Below are 21,405 nucleotides of genomic sequence, written 5' to 3'. Positions count from 1 at the left end.
AAGTCAGGGTGTGGTGTTGCCCTAGCAATAAGGAAGTTACTTGATGAGAAGAAAGCTGACTGGAGCTAGCACCTCCCTTTAGCCTCACCTAAGGGAGAGAGGCCAGCCAACATCCCAGATGTTTCTACTCCTCTGGGCTGTGTTCACCTAAATTCTCCTAGAGCAAAGGGATTTTCAGAGAAGGGGTAAGCTGGGTGTTCACTGGCTGGAAGGGGATGGAAAAATCATTATAACTGATATTTTCTGATATATTAATAAGGACATTGAACACTGGTGGATATTCAGGACACCGCCCTGAAAGCCAGACCTGACTCACTTTTTTGTGCCCATCAGCAGGTCCTGTTGTTCTATTTTGGTGAGAGAGTGGGAATCTATCTGAGCCCAGAACCTGCTCCCAGGCAGCCCTCCTCTCCACCCTGGCTCTCCACCTCCTATCTCTTCCCCCTCATATCCAAGGATCTAGCATTTCTTCTACTTTCACAACCATGTGAAATTTTCAGTCCTGCTGAGATGATGTAAGATGGTCATTTTTTTTTTTTAAACCCAAGCCGATAAAGGAATTATTTCAGTCTGAACTTCAGGCTCCAAACAGCCTGGAGCTAGTCAACTTAACTTCCCATTCTGACCCACACACTTCCATGCACCTCAGAATGAAGAGAGGCCGTGTGGCCAGGCTCTGCCTGCTGCTGTGTGGCCTCTTGCACTGCTGTAGTTACGGCCTAATCAAAAGCCTGTTGTTTTCTTTCAGCACTAAAACTATAGGCTGCAAATATCTCTGCAGCGTGATCATGAAGCATAAAGAAAAACAAAAAGGACAGCCCAGCCCCATTACTTTGATTCTAGCACAGCAGTTTACGGAAAGAGAAAACAAAAACTATACCAACATGGTAGCATAGAATAAATACCTCTCTTTAGGTTTCATTGAAGAAACAAAACTTTGGGTGGTCAGAGGAGGAGATTTCAGTAGTTCCAAATCTATTAATCACTGTCAGGAAAGCAACCCAAGAACTGGCCAGACGAGCTGGACTGCTTTCCTGTGAATCATGAGAATCAGCTCAAGCGTGTGCTGGGCGGATGCCCATGTGCCCGAGGCCCCTCTCACCTGTGGGAAACCGGTTCCTAAGATGGACAGCTACCACTATCACCAGTCATCAGCTTCTTGGTCTCTACCAGGGCTGGGCACGAGGGTCACAGGACCTGTGTTTTTGCTTATACTTTAAAATATTTTATCCCTTACAGACTTAATGATGGGTTTTTTAGTGCACTTTTTAAGATGCTGATAATCTTAATAATGAAATAGATTTTAGGACTTGAGGGCATTGGGAGGGGATGTCTTTGTGTCTCTGAAAGGAATTAAATTGTGGAGGTTTTCAATGATTCCCAATTCTTTCACTGGGAAGGGGTCAGTGATGTGCTGACAAATGTTTAACACGCACTTCGGTGAAAGAAAACCAAAACTGAAACCTGATTTGTATGTTTACTGATTTCCTTGGTGTAAATACTCCCACCACGGCCAAGTTAGATGGCTGCAAACCCACCACTGGGAGGGATTCTGGTTCTCCTTTGCCTGATGACACATGTTCTGAACATATATTTATTAAGAATTAAAATTCATCAAAATGATTTAAATTAGAATACTCTATCAAAGACGGTACTTACCTTTCTTAAATTCCCTTTAGCAATTTGGAATCATGTTTATACTATTAGTACCCTGCCATGCTCATTTTTTTTATTTGAAGTCTGTTTCTTGCTCTTTTCTAGCTCTATTCTCTTTCTCTATACTGAGAACTAATTTGTAGCCAGAAGATTTTTTCCTATTTCTATCTTTTACCTTTGCTCTTTAGAAAAGATTACCTACAAACTATCACCTCACACAGCAAAAATTTCCTTCCTCCTCAATACTTAGAACCTCAGTAGGCTCCCCCGACCTTTAGGATAAAGCTGGAATTCCATGGCCTTTGCAATATGGCTTTGACCCCAGCCTCTTTTTCTAGCTTAAGGTCCTTCCAGTTTCCACTCATGAACTTGCACTCTGACCCCTCCAAAATTCTTAAAGCAACCTGAAATACACTCAGCTGCTTCATGTCTCCAAGCCTTCCTGCCTGTGGCTTCCCTGAGAATTTCTCCTCACTAACTCTTCTTGTTAGGTTTATTCTGAGCATCTAATCTCTACAGCTGCAGCATCCTTTGCTTATCTGCCTGTCAGCAGTGACAGTACTTTGAAAATGAGCTATCTCACCGCATTTATGCTGTGACCTATTTGGTATTGGACAGTTATCCTACGTGAAATTCCTGGCCTCTAAGAAAATGCCTGGCTCACTATTAGTTGCTCAATAAGTGCTTGTTGAATAGATGAGTAAATTAATGAATGATAATTGAGTGATGTCATTTTTAACTCCCATTTTAATTCTACAGTGTTAAAAGCCCTTTACCATTAATTGAAAATAGTGTCCATCAACATATTTCCAAAAGAAATTGGTTCAATAAAATATAATAGAGTCATAGAGTAGAATAAAAGTACGGAAGTTCCAAAAAGTGAAAAGTTCAGATATAAGAAAGAAGTGTGAGCAGCATTATCTATATTATGCAAACAAGTAAGAGTGCATCCACATATGTGGAAGCTTTTGGAAGCATGTATAAATGGATTTTCACTTTCTATTTTGTGTTTTTCTGTTTAATTTTTGTTCTACTATGTACATGTATTATTTTTACATAAGAAAACATTGACATGAGGTAAAATGTTAGCAGGGCTTATATGATGCTAGAATTATAAGCCATTCTGCTTCTTCTTTATACTTCTCTGTGATGAACAAACATAAATGATATATGTATTTTTTTAAGTGAAGCAGAAAGTAGAGATGTTCTCCACACTGGCAGATTTTTCAACATTACATCTGAATGCACCTCTGATAGTGGGTTATCTTTCTAATTTAGAGCCTCAGCAAAGCCTGTTTCCTGGCAATGGTTGCCAGGCAAGCCTCCTCTCTTATTCTCTGGCACTTTCACTCTGAAGGCTGAAGGGCAAGAAGGATACTTACAGGAAGGCAAGTAGCAGCATTAGCATCGTTTCATGTGTGCTGGAAAAAGAGGAATTCTGGGAGGACCCCACCAGATGTAGCACACGCCTCTGGCTCTGTCCATGTCCCTCACAAAGGAACATCTCCTTTTAAGCCTTGTGGGAAAGTCTCGGATCACAGTCAGTGACGAATCATCATTACTTCTTGCTTTCTAGCTGGCCTGCATGACAAAAACTGTAACTGCCTTAATAGGGATATATTCCTCTCCACACCCATTGCATGTTATTCCTTAACATATTGCCACAAACTAAAAGCAGAAACAGGTGGTGAAATAATGCGGAGAGTTATTTTTAACTGTAAGAATCAATTTATCAACATGAAAAATAAAAAAGTAGACTCAAATAATAAGGAGCAGCAGAGGGATTCTCAGGGAGGCCTGTGTCTTGCCAATGGGTTTCAGCCCCTGGCAAGTTCGCTATGGATTCAATGTGACCGAAGAAATTGACAGCAAAACATTCTTTGGGGTGAAAGGGTTTATTACCCGGCTTGTTCTCCGGTCGTAGGTTGAGGCCTAGTGTCTCTGCCTCTGCCCAGAGCACTGGGCCGAGCTCTCTATATAGCGCAATAATAGCTTATTGCCTAAAGGTGTGGAAGTGGCAGCCCAGCAACAGGCCAGTTACATCATCAGGTAGTTTAAGTTCAGTGAGGATCTGATGGAACCCCATAGGAACCCCAACTTCCCCACAGTCTGCTTCTCCCTAAGGCAGGTGGCAAACATCACATGCCACACTGAGACTTCAGATCAATTGCGTTGTGACCTAGCGTGATTGGGGTTGGAGCTGAGAGCTTACTGGCCCCATTTCCCATTTTTCACAGAGCCTTGGTGCTGCCAAGAACTACCATGGAGGGAGATGGGAAATTTAGAGAGTCAGGAGCCACAGAGGACATGTAAGTATCAGGAGCTGGTTCTCACCTGGGGCTGAGATTGGGCACCTCACAGTGTCACTCATCCTTTCTCCCTCCCCACCTCAAGCCGTGGTGGCAACTAGTACACAGCTGGATATGGGGGAGGAGTAGAAGGTGTGGGAGATGATGCGAGGAGGAGGGAAGGAAGCATAAGCCCAAAAGGGCTGACCTATTCTATCGCTAGAAGTGGAGATGGCTTCAGATCTGCGAGAAACATTTTGAGCTTCCTGGAAGCTTTATATTCTAAAGATAGAAGTCATTGTGGGAATCTTTGAGCCCATGGAGATTTGGGGGTTCAAACTCTCTCCAGTTTGGGCTGCTAGTTTCCTGTTTCATAGGCACCTTGATTCTAATACCTTTAAAGCCAGGGTCTCTGAATTCTTGAAGACAGAAACAAGAAACTGACTTCTTAAGACTGACCCTTGGCTTTAGAGAAACATGGGTAAATGGAACCTTAAGTTGTGTATAGCATCCCAGGCCTCTATCTCTTGGTACTTGGGGTGCAGACATGATACAGGAGGATAAAGGGCTGTTGGACCAAAACTCTGGGACTCCAATGGGCCTTCTGAAGTTATCTGAGGTTCCTGATTGAGTTAACTCTAGTTAAAAGCTTTCTACTGTTCGAAGTGTCAGTCAGACTGTCTTGTAAGTCAGCTACCCTACCTGTGTTGAAAGCCCTCTCTGCAATTTCTTTCACAACTAAGCTCAGGTTTATAAACTGACATCTAATTGCAGTTGTGTGAACTTAGTACATTATGTGCCCTCTCTTGTCCTTCATTTCTCCATCCAAAAAAGAGAAACAGACTGGAAGAGGAATAGGTCTCTGTATTAGGTAGGATGGTCTTTGCTTCAAGGAACAGAAAGCCCAATTCCAAGTGATGTGAATAATAAGGATAAATGTTAGTTCACATAAAAGTAAGTTCAGATGTAGGATATTCTTCAGAATTGGCTGATCCAGTGAGTCAATGATTTTATCAGGGACCCAGGTACCTCTGTCTCTATGGTCTATTATCAATATCATCTCAGGCAGGGTCCTTTAGGGTTGTAGGATGGCTGCCCGTAGTGATTGGAACAACCTCCTTCACCATCAAGTGGAAGAGGGAAACTGGCATCCTGCGCCTTTCTTCAGTGTAAAAAGGAAAACTTTTCCAGAAGCTTCTAGCAAATCCTTCCTTATATCTTATTAATCATAACTGGGTCACATGCCATTTCTGAACTAATTCATGAGAAGAGGAATGATATTGACTTTAGACCAATTAGATCCATTTCTGGAACTCAGCTTCTCCTGAAGCTCCTGGAGAAGGGTAGGGACCTGAACAAATCTGAGATTCTGTTAGGAAGAAAAAAGTGAAAATGGATGCTGGGTTGGCACCAAACACCCCCACACTTCCTTTCAGATCAAAGAATCCATTCTCTCAGATACCAGTTACTGTATATGAGTGACATTCCTATGAGCAGTGAATTGAAAATGTTTGTGGCTAGTTGTATTTAAGGTCTTGTTGTCCTGTGACTTTTTGTTTTATTTCTATTTTTGTATTGGAATCCATTACACAGTGTCACATGCATACATACACATACATTTGGGGATGTCGATTCTTAGAGAACCCTTTAAAATATTGTTTTAAAGGAAAAGGCCACTGAGTTTAGGAAACCAAAACCACGGCAACATTTGACTTCTAAGACATTTTAGAACTATTTACATGGAGTTGCCGAAAAACACTCTATGAGGAATGCTGGTGTTGATGTCATTTAAACTCCCCCATGTCTTTATTTCTCTATCAAGATATAAGAATAATGACACCTACTCTTGTATTATGATGTACTTAAAGAGTATTCTAAAGAAAAAAGGAGCTAGAGAGGTGTAAGATGTACAGTGCTTCACTGTCCAAACAAAGGATTTATGAGAACAAAGGCACTTCCTCTACCGACTTCAAGGCCTGTCCAACCGATAAAGAAGGGAGTTTCTATCAAACAGGCCTGGGTGCAGTAGAGCAGTTCATGAACATGCTAATTTGGACTTGTTTCCTTGTATTCTCCTCTCTCATTTTAAGCAGGCTTTTTGTGCTTTGTGCCTCAGATATTTTTACTGGGAAGAAAGCAGAGGCCACCTAAATTTAGAGTTCTTCCTGTCATTTGTAAAAACATAAGCTCACTGCAAAAATAGTGGAAAGTGTCTTGGTGAAGGCTAGGAGAAAGTGAAGCTTCTGAAGACAAGGAAAGGGGGAGATGGTGGGAAGCGGGAAGAGCTCTATGGGTTCAATGAGCCCCTGAGATTTGGAACCATTCCTTGGTTGTGTCCCAAGGAAATACTAGATCTCCAACCTGGGTGGTATATCTCGCAAGAGCAAGATCCTAGCCGAAAAAGGAAAGTGAGCAGACATTCTGGGGCCACTGTTGGCTTGGCTAAGGGCTAGAGTGCTCAGCTGTTGTAACTTGCTTAGGGCAGTCTCAGGGGCATGGGACTTCCAGTGCTAAAACCAGGAAAGTCCTGGGCAGATGAGGATGACTTAGTTATACTCTAGGGGATAATAAGTGGAAGCCAGGATGGAGTGGAGAAGACCTTCTCTTATGTGTGCATCATATGTCTTCTCCAGCTGTGAGCTACCTATGGAGGAGAGAAGGTGTTCAAACCATGACTAAAGGTTTTGGGCACACAGTTTCAACTTTAAGTGGCTTCAAAAGGAGCAAATAAAGGAATGCTTTTTGCACACCACAGCTGGGCCCTGAGATTCACAACTTGTATATAGGTTAAAGAGACCCACAATCCCTTAACACAACTTTGGGCCATATATATTTTGGGATTCAGAACTTTCTGGATTTAAGAAAGATATCACAGTATATATCCTTTCTTTAACATGCAACTCCAGTGACCTACCCTGTAATCAGACACTTTGCTATTTCTACATAAATATTTATTAATATTTACATCAAATGAGTTAAAGAACCATAAATAGGCTTATGTCAGTTCAGGCCAGGTTGTGTTGCCAAATGGATTCAGGCTGGTTTCGGTTCTGACACCAAGCTAACTAGTTTTCAGAAAATTTAAGATCTTGGAATTATGAATATAAATGGTTGTTGCTGTATTTATAAATATAATGACATATCCTCAATTTATTATAAAATTATGTCAAGGGTGAAATCTATCCTGTGTTTTCCAATACTGACTTCAGTTTGTGGAGAATTAATGCACCTATAATGCTGCTGAATATACTCCTAGAATTTATCAGACCTAAATATTGGAATCTATAATGTATTTAAATTATAATATAAGATGACATATGCAACATTCAAATGTTCAATTTACACATTAGAGATTTTTATCCAGACAACCAAGGTGTAATTATCACAATTTAAAATAGCTTTCCATCAAGGTCAACTCCAGTGCTGGGTTTGCTGGGCCTGATAATGAAGACGCTAGGTAATCTTTCCTTGAGTGATACTGAGCTACAGGGTGATCACCTGTAAGTTTTCTCTAGGGTGATAACCATGGGGCTGTGGCCAGGAAGGCTTTATTTAATGTCTCTGTGGAATTCAAGTCAAGGACATGGGTTTACAAACTGCAGTCAGGTCTCTAAGAGAAATAATAATAATAATAAATTTCCTTGTAAGCCTGAAATGTGTGGTTATTGTGGGTACACTTAATTATGCAAAAGCACAGTCATTCTCTGCCCTGACTCAAAATCATGATTTTCAGGTCCTGAAACGCTATATCGAATAAGTTTACAATCTCTAAAGCTTTGATGGCTTTATTATTATTCTTCACTAAAAAGATAGCCCAGACCTAATTCATTCAGAGCTTTGAAGATCAAGTATCTTGAATTGGACTCAGGTGTATATTAGTAATAAATGTAAAAGCACAAGCCCGTTTGTCTTGATTCTTAGATTTTCCTGCCATGAGGAAAGGGAAGCCATCTCAGACATTTCCTCTCTAATGAAACCATGCCTAACGTGTGCCTAGATTGGATTTTATGTCCACATTTGCCCCTAAGTTACTTTGCCACATGACGTGAGATTTCTCTCTCTAATCACATAGGATGGTCTAGAAAACTTGCTGCTTTGGATAGGATTTTCTCTTCTGTTTCATGTGGTTTTCAAAAGTTTCAAAATTTCTTACTGTCAGCACTGTTTATACTGTCTTTTGAGATCTCCTTGGTATCGGGATTCAGTGCTGCCATTCATTCCTCCTCCTTCAATATTGATATTCAGGATAAACCCATTACATGTACTGAAATCTAAAAACTTATGCATAGGCAACATTGTGCCTCTAATTATTGCAAATGAGACTCCTTGTCTCTTTCACGGGATCTCCTCAGAGAGGGAGTGTATGAAGAGCTGTAGTAATCATCTCTCTTTTCTGCCAGCTCCTTTAAAATCTTCCTAAAAAGTCTCTTCACACCAACTGGTAAATGCACACGATGGCCCTGCTACCTCTGCCCCCTCATCTGCCTTGTAAAGCCTGCATGGCCTGGGCTGGCATTGCTCCTCTCATGTGCGGGCCACATCCGGGGCCCTGTGGAAGCATGCAGTCAGAGGGGACTCAGCACTTAGAAGGTAAACAGCCCAAAAGGCCTTTTCCCTATCTATACTGACCCATTTTGCTTTCATTTCTACTCCTAAATTCAATGGGCTAATAGGACACAGGGAAGTTTTAATTCAGTACTTTTCTCCTTGCCAGTTTCCCTCAGGAACTGAGCTAACATTAACCCTCAAACAAAATACCAGAATGGAATCACATCCCATATTTTTAGGCGAGTAAATTTAACAACATTTCTTCAAGCCTTGGGCATGTAAGCTTGTCTTTCCTTTAACTGTCAATCTATAATTAATCACTCTGTAGAATAAGAAATCACAGAGAAATAGAAAGTCAAGGAAATGAACTCATAATTAAGAGTAGTTCATACAGATTTTATTATTTCATGGCATAAGCCCCAAACCATCTACATTGCAGTTCAAGCTAAAACCTTAGTTGGAGGTTTTCGTCTTGAAAAGTCTGCTTGTTCTTCATAAGAATGTTACTGTAAGATATATTGAGACTTAACTTAAGAAGCTTTTTAAATGCAAGAATGATTTTCTGTCCTGTAACAGTTGATGACATCTGCCCCAACAAATGAGGACTTTCCCTTAAAGATCATACACTCGATGCAGTGGGATGAACCCAGAAGGAATGGTGTGTGTAGACTATAGTAAGTGCTTTGAGTTAGCAAAGGCTTGGAATGCAGACTGGCAGAACCCCCAGTGTTGTCAGTGTCTCATCTGCTTGCTCTCCATAGGCCTGATGGCCACACGCCAGCATGGAGAGAAGATGCAGTTCCTTCACTGGGGTAGCGTCTACTGTCTTCCTTCCTCTCCCACTGGAGCCAGCGATTTCCTCTAGAACTTTAGAAACAACACTCTAAACTAGCCAGCCCAGCATCTAAACTAATAGGAAAATAACACTAAAGTCTATTGAATAGTCCTCAAGTTAAAAGGAACAACAAGAACAAAAACCACCCAGAAAAATGAGCAGCACTGGGGGCTACACCTAATGGGAAATTATGAGTTGTCAGTTTAAAAATCCTCTTTGTATCTCCTATTTGTTATAAATTCATAAGTGGTATTACTTGAATTAGCTATGGTTTAGATTATCCCTGCAAACAAAGAACATATGGTGTTCTTTTTCTTTCTTTTACATAGAAAATTGGAAGCTTCCACCTGTTACCTTGAAAATAAAATTAAGCTATCCATTTTCTTATAAAAACCTAAATGGAAACAGGATTGCCATTTTAAGGCAAAATATTTGTTGCAATAGTTACATCCATACCTAAGTGGTATATTTAACATGAAACTCCTAGAAAAACAAACCACCCCACAACATGCTTCAGAATAACAATTAAGATTCAGGAAGAAGATCTTTAAGTAATCAAATGAACTGCCATTGAGTGACTCCTCAGGTACACCTCCGTAGCCTGAGCATTGCTAGGGAACTCTGAGGGCTGGTGTCTGTTTACTCTCAAACCAAGGTGAAATACATCAGTTCCTTGCTCCCAATGCCCAAAGTGGGGAATGATGCACTTCAAAAACTTGTATCTTCAGGTTCAGAATTATGTGACCGGACAGTTAGGGTAAGAAACTTTGTTCTATTTATTGATGGATCCCAAGCACCTGGAAGAGTGCCTAGAACATAGAGGATGCTCAGAGAGTGAATAAATGACAAATAAAAAACAAACTAACAAATAAGTAACTATATAGAATAATAGGCTGAAACCACCAAATGGAGGGCTTTCAAGGTCATAGAAGTTCAGCCCAATAAAGAGGGAGATCCCTGAGCCCTAATCTACTATTTCTAGCTCCCCTGGGTTATTTCTGGACTGTCCCTGTCTCTGCAGAAGACAAAATGGAACTTTTCTTGGATAAAAATCTAGGGGTAGAGTTGTTTGTTCATAGGGCATGTGTATAATTATCATGCCAAACTATAAGCATTTACTTGTCTGTCTTCTCTAGGACCAACATATCTATTAGTGTAATAGGTGCCAAAAAAAAAAAAAAAGAACTTCGAGGTTGAAGAACTTTAAAAAAAATTAAGGTCCATGCAATAAAATGCACACACCTTCATGTACAGCCTGATGACAAGAAAATGTTTTAATATATAATGTTAAAATAAAAAAATGTCATCAGCATACCACCATAGTTATAAAATACCAGATTTAATATTTTTTAAGGGTCCAAGGAGCCCATTAAGGCAAAAGTGCCTGGAGCCCATGAAAATCATACTGAAGACCTCAGCTCTGTTATGCTCTGAGATCACTGTGTATGAGAAACACGTTTTCCTGCCTTTGTAAACTCACAACCTAGCACAAGACCTGGAAAACATTTGGTGCTTAATATATGTTTAAGGAGTGACTGAAATGAAATTAATGAATATGCATTCCTAATGGAAGTCACACAGGAAAAGAATGTTAGTCATCAATATGATTTAAACATAGTAAGAAGAAGCAGAGAGGAAAGGGCTGATAAAAGAAGTCGATAAGAGAAAGTCTATTTTTCAGAACGGGCTGGCAGTCCTAGGTGAGAATGCCTTTGAGGAGGCTGAAACCAAAGAGGTGTGGAGGGGTATGCAAGGAAGCTTCTGTAACACATAGGCACTGAGTCCATATTTGGTGGGTGATGATGCATTTTCTGACAGACTGATGAATAATGGAATTTGAGTGATGCTAGAAGTGTTTTCAAGAGCTGCTCTACTCCAGCTCCTCACTTTACAGATGAGAAGCATGAATCCTATTAAATTATTGGGATGTTTGAAACTGACTCCAATGCCCTTTCCATTGCTGTCCCAACTCTTCCAATGGTCAGAATTGTATTTATAAGGCAGGGTGGTGAAATGTACAACAAATGCATTGTTCATGTGTTTATTATGCATGTTTTTGATACACATAGTGTAAGCAATTCCACAGAAATCTTACAGATCTACAAAACTATTTTCAGGTCACAGAATGGACCTTTTCATTTCTTTTTCTCTCAAACCTACTGTAGCTCAGACTTAGAATCGCTAGCATTTGCCCAGTCACCTCTCAAGTAAGAATCTTGACACTACTGGAATTACTAAATTAGCCAGATGACTAAATGTACAGGTAGCCAGATCTGCTCAAGTGAAACCAAAACCTACAAGACCCTCTGATTGTCTATCAATAGCACAAGAGGGAGAGAGTGAGATAATAAACTCTTCCACTATGAACAAGCGGAAAAACAATTCAGAGGTCATTGGAAAAGGGTGTTCTCACCTTCCTGCCAGAAGCAGTAGGGTGACTCCACTCTGATTTTGAACAAGTCCTGATTGTATTGGGCCCCTATGAGGCTTTCTTTCAAAAATTCCTAAATGAGAATTAGCAAACTACATCCACACATCTGACCCATTCTTGAGTCATTTGACAAATATACTGACGAGCTATTCTGTATGAATTCCAAACTAGAAAGAAGATGCAAGGATGAATTACATGTGGATCATGTCCTCAAAGAGCTCAACAGTCCAGCTAAAGAGTCACCCCAGGGGAGGGAGAAGAACCATCAGGATGGTATTCTGATCCTGATCACGGTGTTCATGATCACTTGGCTCCATTCTGCTTTTAGGACATTCTTTTATGACTGAATACTTGCATTGTTCTAGAACAAAATCAATTCCCAAGGGAATTGATATAGGAAGAGCTAGGGATGAGGGTAGAGAATGGGAGGACATTGCAATCTGAGAAGTTCTCAAGGGTGTTCTAATTCAGTAGAACCCACAAAAGGGACTAAACTTTATTCTTCAAAATCTGAGATAAGCTTCACTATGCAATTTCCCACATGAGACAGCCATCTGATCAGTACATTTAGAATCTTAGCAGACCAGCTTATATGTGGGTTATACCACCTGACAGGAAGGGGAGACTCCCACTTTCCATAAAGATTGTTATCATCATGTGTCCAAAAGGTAGGGATGAAACCCTTATCATTATCTCTGGTTTGGAAATTTCAAGTCACTCTTCAATAAACTAGTTCCTATTCCGAGTTCTTAGGAGGCAGACCCATTTCTGTTAATTAGTAAAGACCCAAAGCTCCACAAGCTCTTTTCCCCATCAAATTCACCTGCGCAAAATGAATGGATTAGCTTTGCTAAAGTGCCAATTTTCATATGTCATTCCCACAGTCCAAAATTTTCAATGGCTCCTCATTGCCAACAGGAAAAGAATAAAATTCCTCACTGGACATTAGAGGGTCAAACTTTGAATTCAAACACCTTGCACACTGCTCTACCATATAAGCATACTGTGAGATCTACTCAGGACCCTCACAGTGTGTGGTGCACTCTCTCATCTCCATACCTTACCTACAATGTTCATAACCTGATGAAAACTATCCTTTCTCTCTGCCTAGATTTTCATTTATTTTTTTTTAGACAAATATTTATGGTGTACTTTTTCAGTTCCAGAAACTTTCATAGGTTCTGGGCATCCAGAGATGAGCAAGACAAACATGGTCTCTGCTTCAGGAGCTTGGAACTCTTGTTTTGGAAGTGCTATACAGAAATAAAATGTGTCATGATGATGGAACAGCAGCATGTCAGGTCAGGGAAAGTTCTATGAGTGAGTGATCTTTAATCTGAGATGTAAAAAATTAAGAGGATTTAGCCAAGCGATGAAGCATGCCATAAAGAAAAAAGCCACATGTATTGAGCAAAAATGCATGTCCCTAACCCACCCTTTCTGCAAGTTTCAACTCAACTTGCAACTTCTCATGAAGTTTTCCCTGACCTCTGGAGTTCATGCTAAAGAACCACTTGCTTCTCAGAACTCACTGGCATTCTAGTTCTATACCATTGCCAGGAGCTCTTATTCACAGCTGGTCTTAAGATGGTGTCACTTTTTACATTTTATCTTCTCACCTGGATTATATTAGGATACACTTATGTTTTAAATGTCTTAAAATCCTTATGAGAATCCAGCTCCTAGTAGAAGCTCCATAAATACTAATTAAATGTATGTATGTATCCCTGAATGAAAGAATGAATGGTCACGGTCTGTTAAGATTACACCATGGCCATTCAGTGAGCCTCAGCAAAGGCTACTACAGCAGTCCCAAAGACACTGTATTACTGATTCTTGGAAAAGTAAAAGATTCAGTGATTATTCATCTCATTGCATAGAACCTAACCCCAAAATTCCCCAAAGAACCGTGGAGATGGATGAATGGTCACCAAGAGCTGATCCCATTCATGGTGCTGTGAGAGGATCCTTCTTCTCTGTCTAATAGGTGTTAGATTCTGTAAATTCTCAGGAAAATCTCAAAAGGAAAAGTACTGAGTTCTGTTGAACACAATACATTTTTCAGTGAAAGAGAAATCACCTAAACTAGCCTCCAGGCAGAACCCTTCAATAGGCATGTGTGAACAGCAGACTCTCCTGAGAATTAACCTTTCCCAACAACCACAATTTAGAATTAATGCCATTTTCCAGTTTACATTAAATTCTCCTTACCCTGTTCCCACACCTGCTACTGCCATCTCAATGACTTCCTGCCTCCCCCATCTTTATTCCTTAGATTCTTGCATCTGACCACCAACTTTATGCCAGGTTACATAATTTTTTTCTCAAGAAAATTTCAAAATAGAAATACTCAATTTCTACTGGATACAACTCAAAGCATCTCAATAAGTTTCTAGTATATACTATATTTGAAAGCTGGCTATGATGGGGGTGGTTAACCATAGGAAGGCAGCCTCCCTGCAGAAGGTGCAGGAGAACTTAACTATTTACATCTCAGCCTCTATTCTCTGAGTTTTCCCATTCTTGAGATTTTAATTAAAAGTACCAGAATGCGGAGCATTTTGCTTAACATAAGTAGTGATATAATTTTTGCTGTAGGTGCCAAACCAGAAGACGTCCAACTAGGCCTGGCATGAAGAATAGTCCAAGAATAAATAGGAGCTCAGTTCAATGAATATTTTTGAGCACCTGCTAAGTTGCATATTCTGCACTGGACACCAGATATGTAAAGGTGAATAAAATACTGTCTTTGATTTGAAAGAGCTTGTGATTTTATGGGGGATTCAGATACATCAACAAATGATTGTTGCACCATGTGCTAAGTACAGGGAGAAGAAGAGAACAAATACGAAAAATTGCCCATCTCAGGGCAGTGTAGGAAGGTAGGGTGCCTCAAGGTTTTAATAATGATTCTGAAATGGATGTACTAATGTTATAAAGATAGATCATGTCACATAGCAACCTTAAAAATTCCACATAAAAAGAGGTCACTGTGTTTCTGGAAAATAGTTACTTAATTTCTAGCCTAATGGATTAAATGAGGATTCCACAGCACAAATGAAGCCAAAGAAATATGGGAATCAATTATTTCAATCACTCAGAATTGGCAATGCACACAGTTCTCTGCTCAGATCCTGAAACTGAACCAACACTTCCGTGAATTATTTAGGGCAGCAACCTCAGCACAACTGACATTTTGGGCTGGCTGATTCTTTGTGGGGACTGTCGTGTGCACACTAGGACGCCAGGCCTCTACCCACTAACGCCGGTAGTGACTGCCCTCCCTCTGACCCCCAACTGGGACAAGTCAAAATGTCTCAAGTTACCAAAGGTCTCTTGGGGGACAAAATCACTCCCCATTCAGAACCACAAGTTTATGATGTTTAGTAGGAATGAACACAGTCATGTCTGTTTTTTTCAAGATAATCAGTTCCTGCCTAAGACTCGGTGTAATAATCCAAGCCTGAGAACTTGTCACTGTCACATAGTTAAGGTTTTTCTTAGACAATTTCTACTTTAGACCTGGTAATAACTGTGACAGAAATTTCTAATTTTTCCTATTATTTATTCTTCCTTTCTTATTCATCCTGGAAAAATAATGGCTGATTTCTAGCTGGGGCTCCAGAATAAGATATTTTCTGCTGTTGACAATGAGCAAGAAGCAGAACTAGAGGGCACAATTTCCGGAAATGTTCTAGGAAGGAAATGTGACTTTCTTTCACTCCTTCTTTTTGCTGCTTGATGCAAATGTAATTCCTGGATCCCCAGCATCCATATTTGATTGTGAGGCAACCTTTGGAACTGAAGCCACACCTGTTGGAGCAAAGGATGGAAACAGCTGGTACTGTGGTGGGGTCTTACCAGCCCTGAACTGCTGCCTCCAGGCTACTACACAAGATACTCCTTTTCCCATTGTTATTATGATTCTCTGATACTTTCAGCTGAACCTGCTATCAACCAATACAATTGCCAAAAGTAAACATATATTATATTTCCAAAAATCTCTGAGCCATTATCTTCATGTTAGGAAGCTTGGTCAGTTATTTGACTGAGACCCTTATAGAAAACCCTATCCCCTCATCTCCTCCTCTTATAATATACAATAGAGGATGCTTGTTATTTCAATAATAACCCACCCACCACCTTTCAGTCTGCTACTCTAGTGAGTCAGTTACACTGATAAACTGTTGCTACCCAGTTACTGGAAGTTGATAGCTCCTTAACACCTATCAGACACACAAAAATGAAATGATTGCCTGTTCTTGGCAAAGAAGCAAGAAAAAGTATGCTCCCAGAGATTTCTGGTGGAAATGTGCCATTTAGCAATTCAATAATAGCTAGTAAATTTAAAAATACATATGCTTTTCACCCAACTATCTACTTCTAAGGAATAAAATCAATATTAATCAAGGAAATTTGAGTAGGGAAATTTATTCCATTCTTCCCACAACACCAAAAAAAAAAAGGAAAGAAAGGGACTTTCTCTCATAAGTGATAAATGACTGAGTTCCAGCAAATACAGTTGGCATTTAAAGCCAGGGACAAGAATGAAGTTGCCTAGGAAATGAGTAGGGGAAGAAAGGGGAAGAGAGTTGAGGAGTGAGCCCTGAGGCACTGCAACATTAAGGGTCAGGAAGACGAAGAGGGTCCAGCCAAAGAAAATGAGAAGTGGTGGGCAGCGAGGTAGGTGAGGACGCAGGAAGTGTAGCTTCCCAGCAGCCAAGAGAAGAAGGACTGTCAGGAACGGTGGAGCGGTCAGCTGTGCCAATGCTGCCCAGAGGACGAGTAAGGTAAAGACAAAGAAGGAATCATTTAAGGTGACAATGTGGAAAACAGCATCTGTGGATTGGTGGGCACAGCTTGACTGGAGGGGGTCAAGAGCAAATGGAAGGTGAGGAAATGGTGACAGTGACTATGGGTAGCTTTGGGTTTTTCTAAAAAGAGGAAGAGAGAACTGGGTCAGTAGGTTGACAGAAGGTGTTTTGTTCTTAGATGCAAGACAATGCAGCATTTTTTTAAATTAGGTATCGTTGATACACAGTCTTATGTTAGTTTCAAATATACAACACAGTGGTTCAACAGTTATCCATATTGTTAAATCTTCACCCCCTCTAAAGACTGTAACTATCAACATAGAACAATGGTATAGAATCGTTGACTATTTCTCTGTAATGCAGCATTTTTTTAAAAAGATACAGTAGAGAGGGGAAATAGATGATTCAAGTGAGAGGAGACAATTGCAGGGTCAGTCATTGAATAGGTGACTTCACTGAGAGCTGAGCCTCAGACAGGAGCCAGCACACTGTACCCACTATGACCCAAGGAAAGCAGAATAAACAACACCAATACAGGTGTGATGGCACATTTGGTGTTGGAATGTGAGGATATTGTCCTCGATTAATGTGCCCAACATTCAGCTAAAACCAGAATAGTCCAGCCTGCCGACACGTACAGACTCCTGAGCTACGTACATGCTTATTGTGTTAAGTTACTAAATTTTGGTTGATGTGTTGGTGACAATAGGTAACTGGTGTAAGGATATCTCCACATCAGTACAGATAGTACACATTTTTAAAAAACAGTTACATACAGCTTATACTGTATGTTCCTTAGTTTATTTATTTGACCATTTCCCTGCCACTGTATATTTCAGCTATATTTCAATTATGAGCAATGCTGCAAGGAATTATCTTCCTACATATATCTTTGCTCACACGTGAAGCTGTAGAATGAATCCTAAAGCGAGATTTCTGGAGCTAAGTGTATATGCAATGATAATTCTAATAGCTTTGGAAAACTGCACTCTATAAAGAACAGCAGCTACATGCTTGCCAGTAATTTGTGAGTGCCTATTTCCATGCATCTTCATGCTATTGGGTTTGGGATTTTTTGGGGTTTTTTTTGCCAATATGGTAGGTTAAAAAAAAAAAGTAAATTACTGTGGAAGTTATTTTCATTTCTCTTCTTATGCAGTCCTAGACTGAACCCACCATCCAACTGGTTCCCACTTACTCTGACCAGCACCCATTTCACAATTATCCACCTTGCCTCAAAGGCACTGAGCATTCTATTTTCCCAGTGGTTTTATTTAGTCAAAATAAAAAAAAAAGGCTCTCCTTTTCTTGACAGGTTATCCACTAAATTTCAGTAAGTATGACCAGTCTAACATAAGAAAAATAAGGAAAACATTCTACATATTTACAGAGAAATGGGTTATGTTTAAGACTGTTTATAATAAATGGAAGTGTTGAAGGGTGGCTGGAAGAAGTTAAAGAAGAAGGAAAGTAAAAAGGGAGAGATAAGATGGGTTTTCTGAAGTCCCTTTGACTTCTACCATATTTTCTAACTGACTTCTTAAAGGACTTGTGTGTTAACTGCAATTTACTTTAAAATACTTCAGCATAGATAATGTAATAAATTCGTGAATGTTAATTAGTTTTTACCTTAGAGCTGGTCAGCTGACCCAAGAGGGTCCCCATTCCTACAGGTCTAAAGAACAGTCATCCAGAGAGCCATACCAGTAAAATGTAATAAAATGGAATCATGTACAATGGGGAAATACAAAGATAACAGGCAAAATACTAACAAATATAAAAGGGGCTGTGGGTCCAAATAGGGGAGAATATCATTCTTGGAGACAGAGCTGAGTCCTTTTATACCTTCCCAGTCCCCATACTACTATATCACACACATACTCAGAATATTTTATACCTTTCTACTACTACTATGTCAAACATGTATTCAGAATATTTATATAATTATTCAGTGTGCTATGCAATGCAATTATAGTGAAACAAAGGGGGAAAAGTTCATTTATGGATAAGTGTAAGTAATTTGACCTTAACCAGAGGCTAAAATTGTCATGTTGGAAGCATTTCTAATTTTGCTGTAGAGTCTCTCATGTTTATTACTTTGCACTCAAAGGGCAATTAGCTTAGAGAGTGGTTTCTGATATTTAAGCATTTTTCTTTTGTACTTCTAACCAGATTGCATTTGGAATAGGAACCCTCTCTGAAGGCAATAGGTTTTTGGAAAAAAGAGTGTAGATGACTGAAGAGAATGAAATGGAGTCCCAGTAAGGACAAAATAGTAAAGCCTAATGCAGCCTTTTATCTTCTCCATTAAATGGTCATGCAAATAAGTGGCTCAAGTGAGTCAACCTTCTTGAAATTGATATGATTTCCTGGATGGCAAATATCTTTAAGCTCTGAGCTGAAACCCTTAAATAAAGCAGTAAATTCAAAAGAAATATTGAAATTCAGCTGTTCATTGTCTTTTCAATTTGATCACTTTTCCACTTAATGTATTTTTTTCTTTCACACATAATAAGCCTTAGTTGTAAGAAAAGAGACTGGCAAGAGAGACAACCCAGCCTTTCAGGGTTTCTAAAGGTCTCATCAGATCATCATGAAACATTGGTGCCATTGAGCGAGCAGAGTCTGTAGTGGGGGGAAAAGCTGGGTGACATGGCCTCTGGGCTCGTGTTGAGATCCTGCCACGATCTTTCGTACCCATTCACTCAAACAACTGTTTTCTTCTTTCCCAAATCAACCTGTTATTTGACTGAACTGAGGACCTGTGGTTGTTTGGACATCAGGCTCTAGCCTAATGCTAAATTAAGGTTTGCATTTTCACCATAGCCAAGTTCAGTTATGCCAATTGGGGTGCAGTCTAAGATACAAAGCAGCTAAAAATTATGCTCTAAAGCCAGTAAATCACTGTCAACTTTGTGGTTTTGGAAGTACACCAGCCATGTAAAAATGGTGTAAGCTGGCTACCTTTCTTTGAAAAAATCCAAGTAGCCCATGACCCTTGTTCTTTCACCAAGGGTTTTCTTTTTTCTCATTGTGATACATTATCCTAGAAGTAGTTGGCTCCAGCCTATTTGTTTTTGTTCACAATGAATAAAAACAGGTGTGTTACCAAGATCGCCTGTTTCCCTGTACCCTTTGGGGTGCTCCATACCTGACTGACCATTTCCCATTCTTACCTCTACATCCATCAATGGACTAAAGTCTTTAATAACACTGGGTCCATGGAAAGACAGGGAGCATGTATTCACCTGGGGACCTGAGCTTGTCCCAGCTTCCCATGTTACATGCCATGTCTGCCACCACCACCCGCAACCTGTACTTTGGTCTATTCCAAAAGAATTATAGGCATGCAAAGTTACCCAAATATCTAGAAGAAGGTTGACAAAGACGTATCATTTGTCATGCCAGTGGAGACTGGTTGACTGGTGCTTGACTAGATCTGTCCGGGCTTGGTTGACAGGCAATGTTTAACAGGTGTGAGGAGCACACCAGGCATTTGCCCTCCCTTCTGGTTCTAAAGGATTGTGCAGGCTCTGTGCACTAGTCAAATTAGTGCAAGCAGAAGGTAAATAGGACATCTTTACAGGTCATTAGCATTCAGTCTTGCATGAGGATCTTCCTTTGCCCACCTCAGGGGTCAGAGTAAACTTCTTCTCAAGGTGACTTAGGTAGCTCCCAGACCCAGTGACCTAGTGACCCAGAAAAGGGACACTAAACAAAGCCCTACAGCAAGCCTGTAATGAAGTGGCCAAATCAGAGCAGCAAAGGGACCAGAGCATAAGTTCCCTCCTCACTCCCTTTAAGGGTTCCTATGTTGCGCTACACACTTGGGAGACAGCGGGGCTTGGCAGGTTCCAGGATCATGACAAGTGGAAGGAAGCATGGCCCTGCCCCCCAGAGCTGGCTGCACTGGCTCTGCCATGTGGACTCCCCCCACCCCCTCCTGCGAGCTGCCCATCCTGGAGAGCCCTACTCCCACTGCAGCCTGTCTCCAGTGTGCTTCTCAGGCATCTGCTGTCCTGTCAGACAGGATGCCCTTCCAAATAAGGAGGTTCAACTATGTGTTTATTCAGGTGTTTCTTTTTAATGGTGGTGTTTGGCTTATGCTAGGTGAGGCCTGGGGGCATGCAGGAGTGCACAGGTGCAGGTTCTCTCCCTTGTAGTTTTGTTCCCTTGAAAAACATTTTGATTCCTTTTGGTTTTCAGTTTTAGTCCACAGTTCTCATTTTCACCCTTTCTCCTTCTCTCTCTTTCCTCAAGTCTAAGCCCCTCATTCTTAGCTCTCTGTCTCCTTGCCATCTTCCATAAAGAAGCATCTTTTACTGCAGTGATGCCAGGAAGTAGCATAACAACAATCACGCACACCCTTGCTGTGGATTTCACATGCTCCTTGGCTGTGAGTCTGAAGAGCTGGATAGCTTTCCTCTTTCACCAGTGGATATGGTGACAAGTGTGCATCCTGGAGACCTGGCTTCTCCCACATAGGAGCTGTGTGACTAGGGGAAAGTCAACCTCTCTCTATTTCTTCATCTATAAACAGAGGGTAATCATCCCCACCCTATCTACTTTGCAGAGTTTTTACAAAGATCCAATAAAGAAGTACTCAAGAAATCTCTATGCAAAGTGTCAGTTGCTATGTAAGTGTTGTCTGTTATTGCTATCCTCTCACAGATTTGGTCACTCTATCGTAAGGTGCTAATCACACTGCAGGAGGATCTGACTGTCCTTAGAGCACCTGAACGAAGACCAAAGACCAACAGCTTCTAGCAATGCCTACCCACCCATCTTCACTTGTCTGGATCCTCTTCCTCATTCCCAAGAATGCTGCCTGAT

General features: G+C 40.5%; 1 long non-coding RNA gene across 2 annotated transcripts in view; it reads left to right on the top strand.

Annotated features, from left to right (window-relative positions):
- The window catches only part of LOC108385887 (uncharacterized), a 41,570-nt gene extending 27,070 nt beyond the window's left edge, over window positions 1-14,500 (top strand). The window contains exons 1-3 of one of the 2 annotated variants that reach the window (XR_001850418.3): window positions 91-185; window positions 3,894-3,965; window positions 14,357-14,500. This is a non-coding gene — a long non-coding RNA (uncharacterized lncRNA). Of the gene's footprint in view, window positions 1-90; window positions 186-3,893; window positions 3,966-14,356 lie in introns of those variants that run through there. The other variant, XR_012121761.1, reaches the window with a different exon arrangement.
- The last annotated feature ends 6,905 nt before the right edge of the window (window positions 14,501-21,405 follow it).

Source organism: Manis javanica, chromosome 10 (genome assembly GCF_040802235.1).
Source record: "Manis javanica isolate MJ-LG chromosome 10, MJ_LKY, whole genome shotgun sequence".
Taxonomy (NCBI): Eukaryota; Metazoa; Chordata; class Mammalia; order Pholidota; family Manidae; genus Manis; species Manis javanica.
The sequence above is the reverse complement of the archived record's forward strand: the minus strand, read 5'-3'. Positions and strand labels throughout refer to the sequence as shown.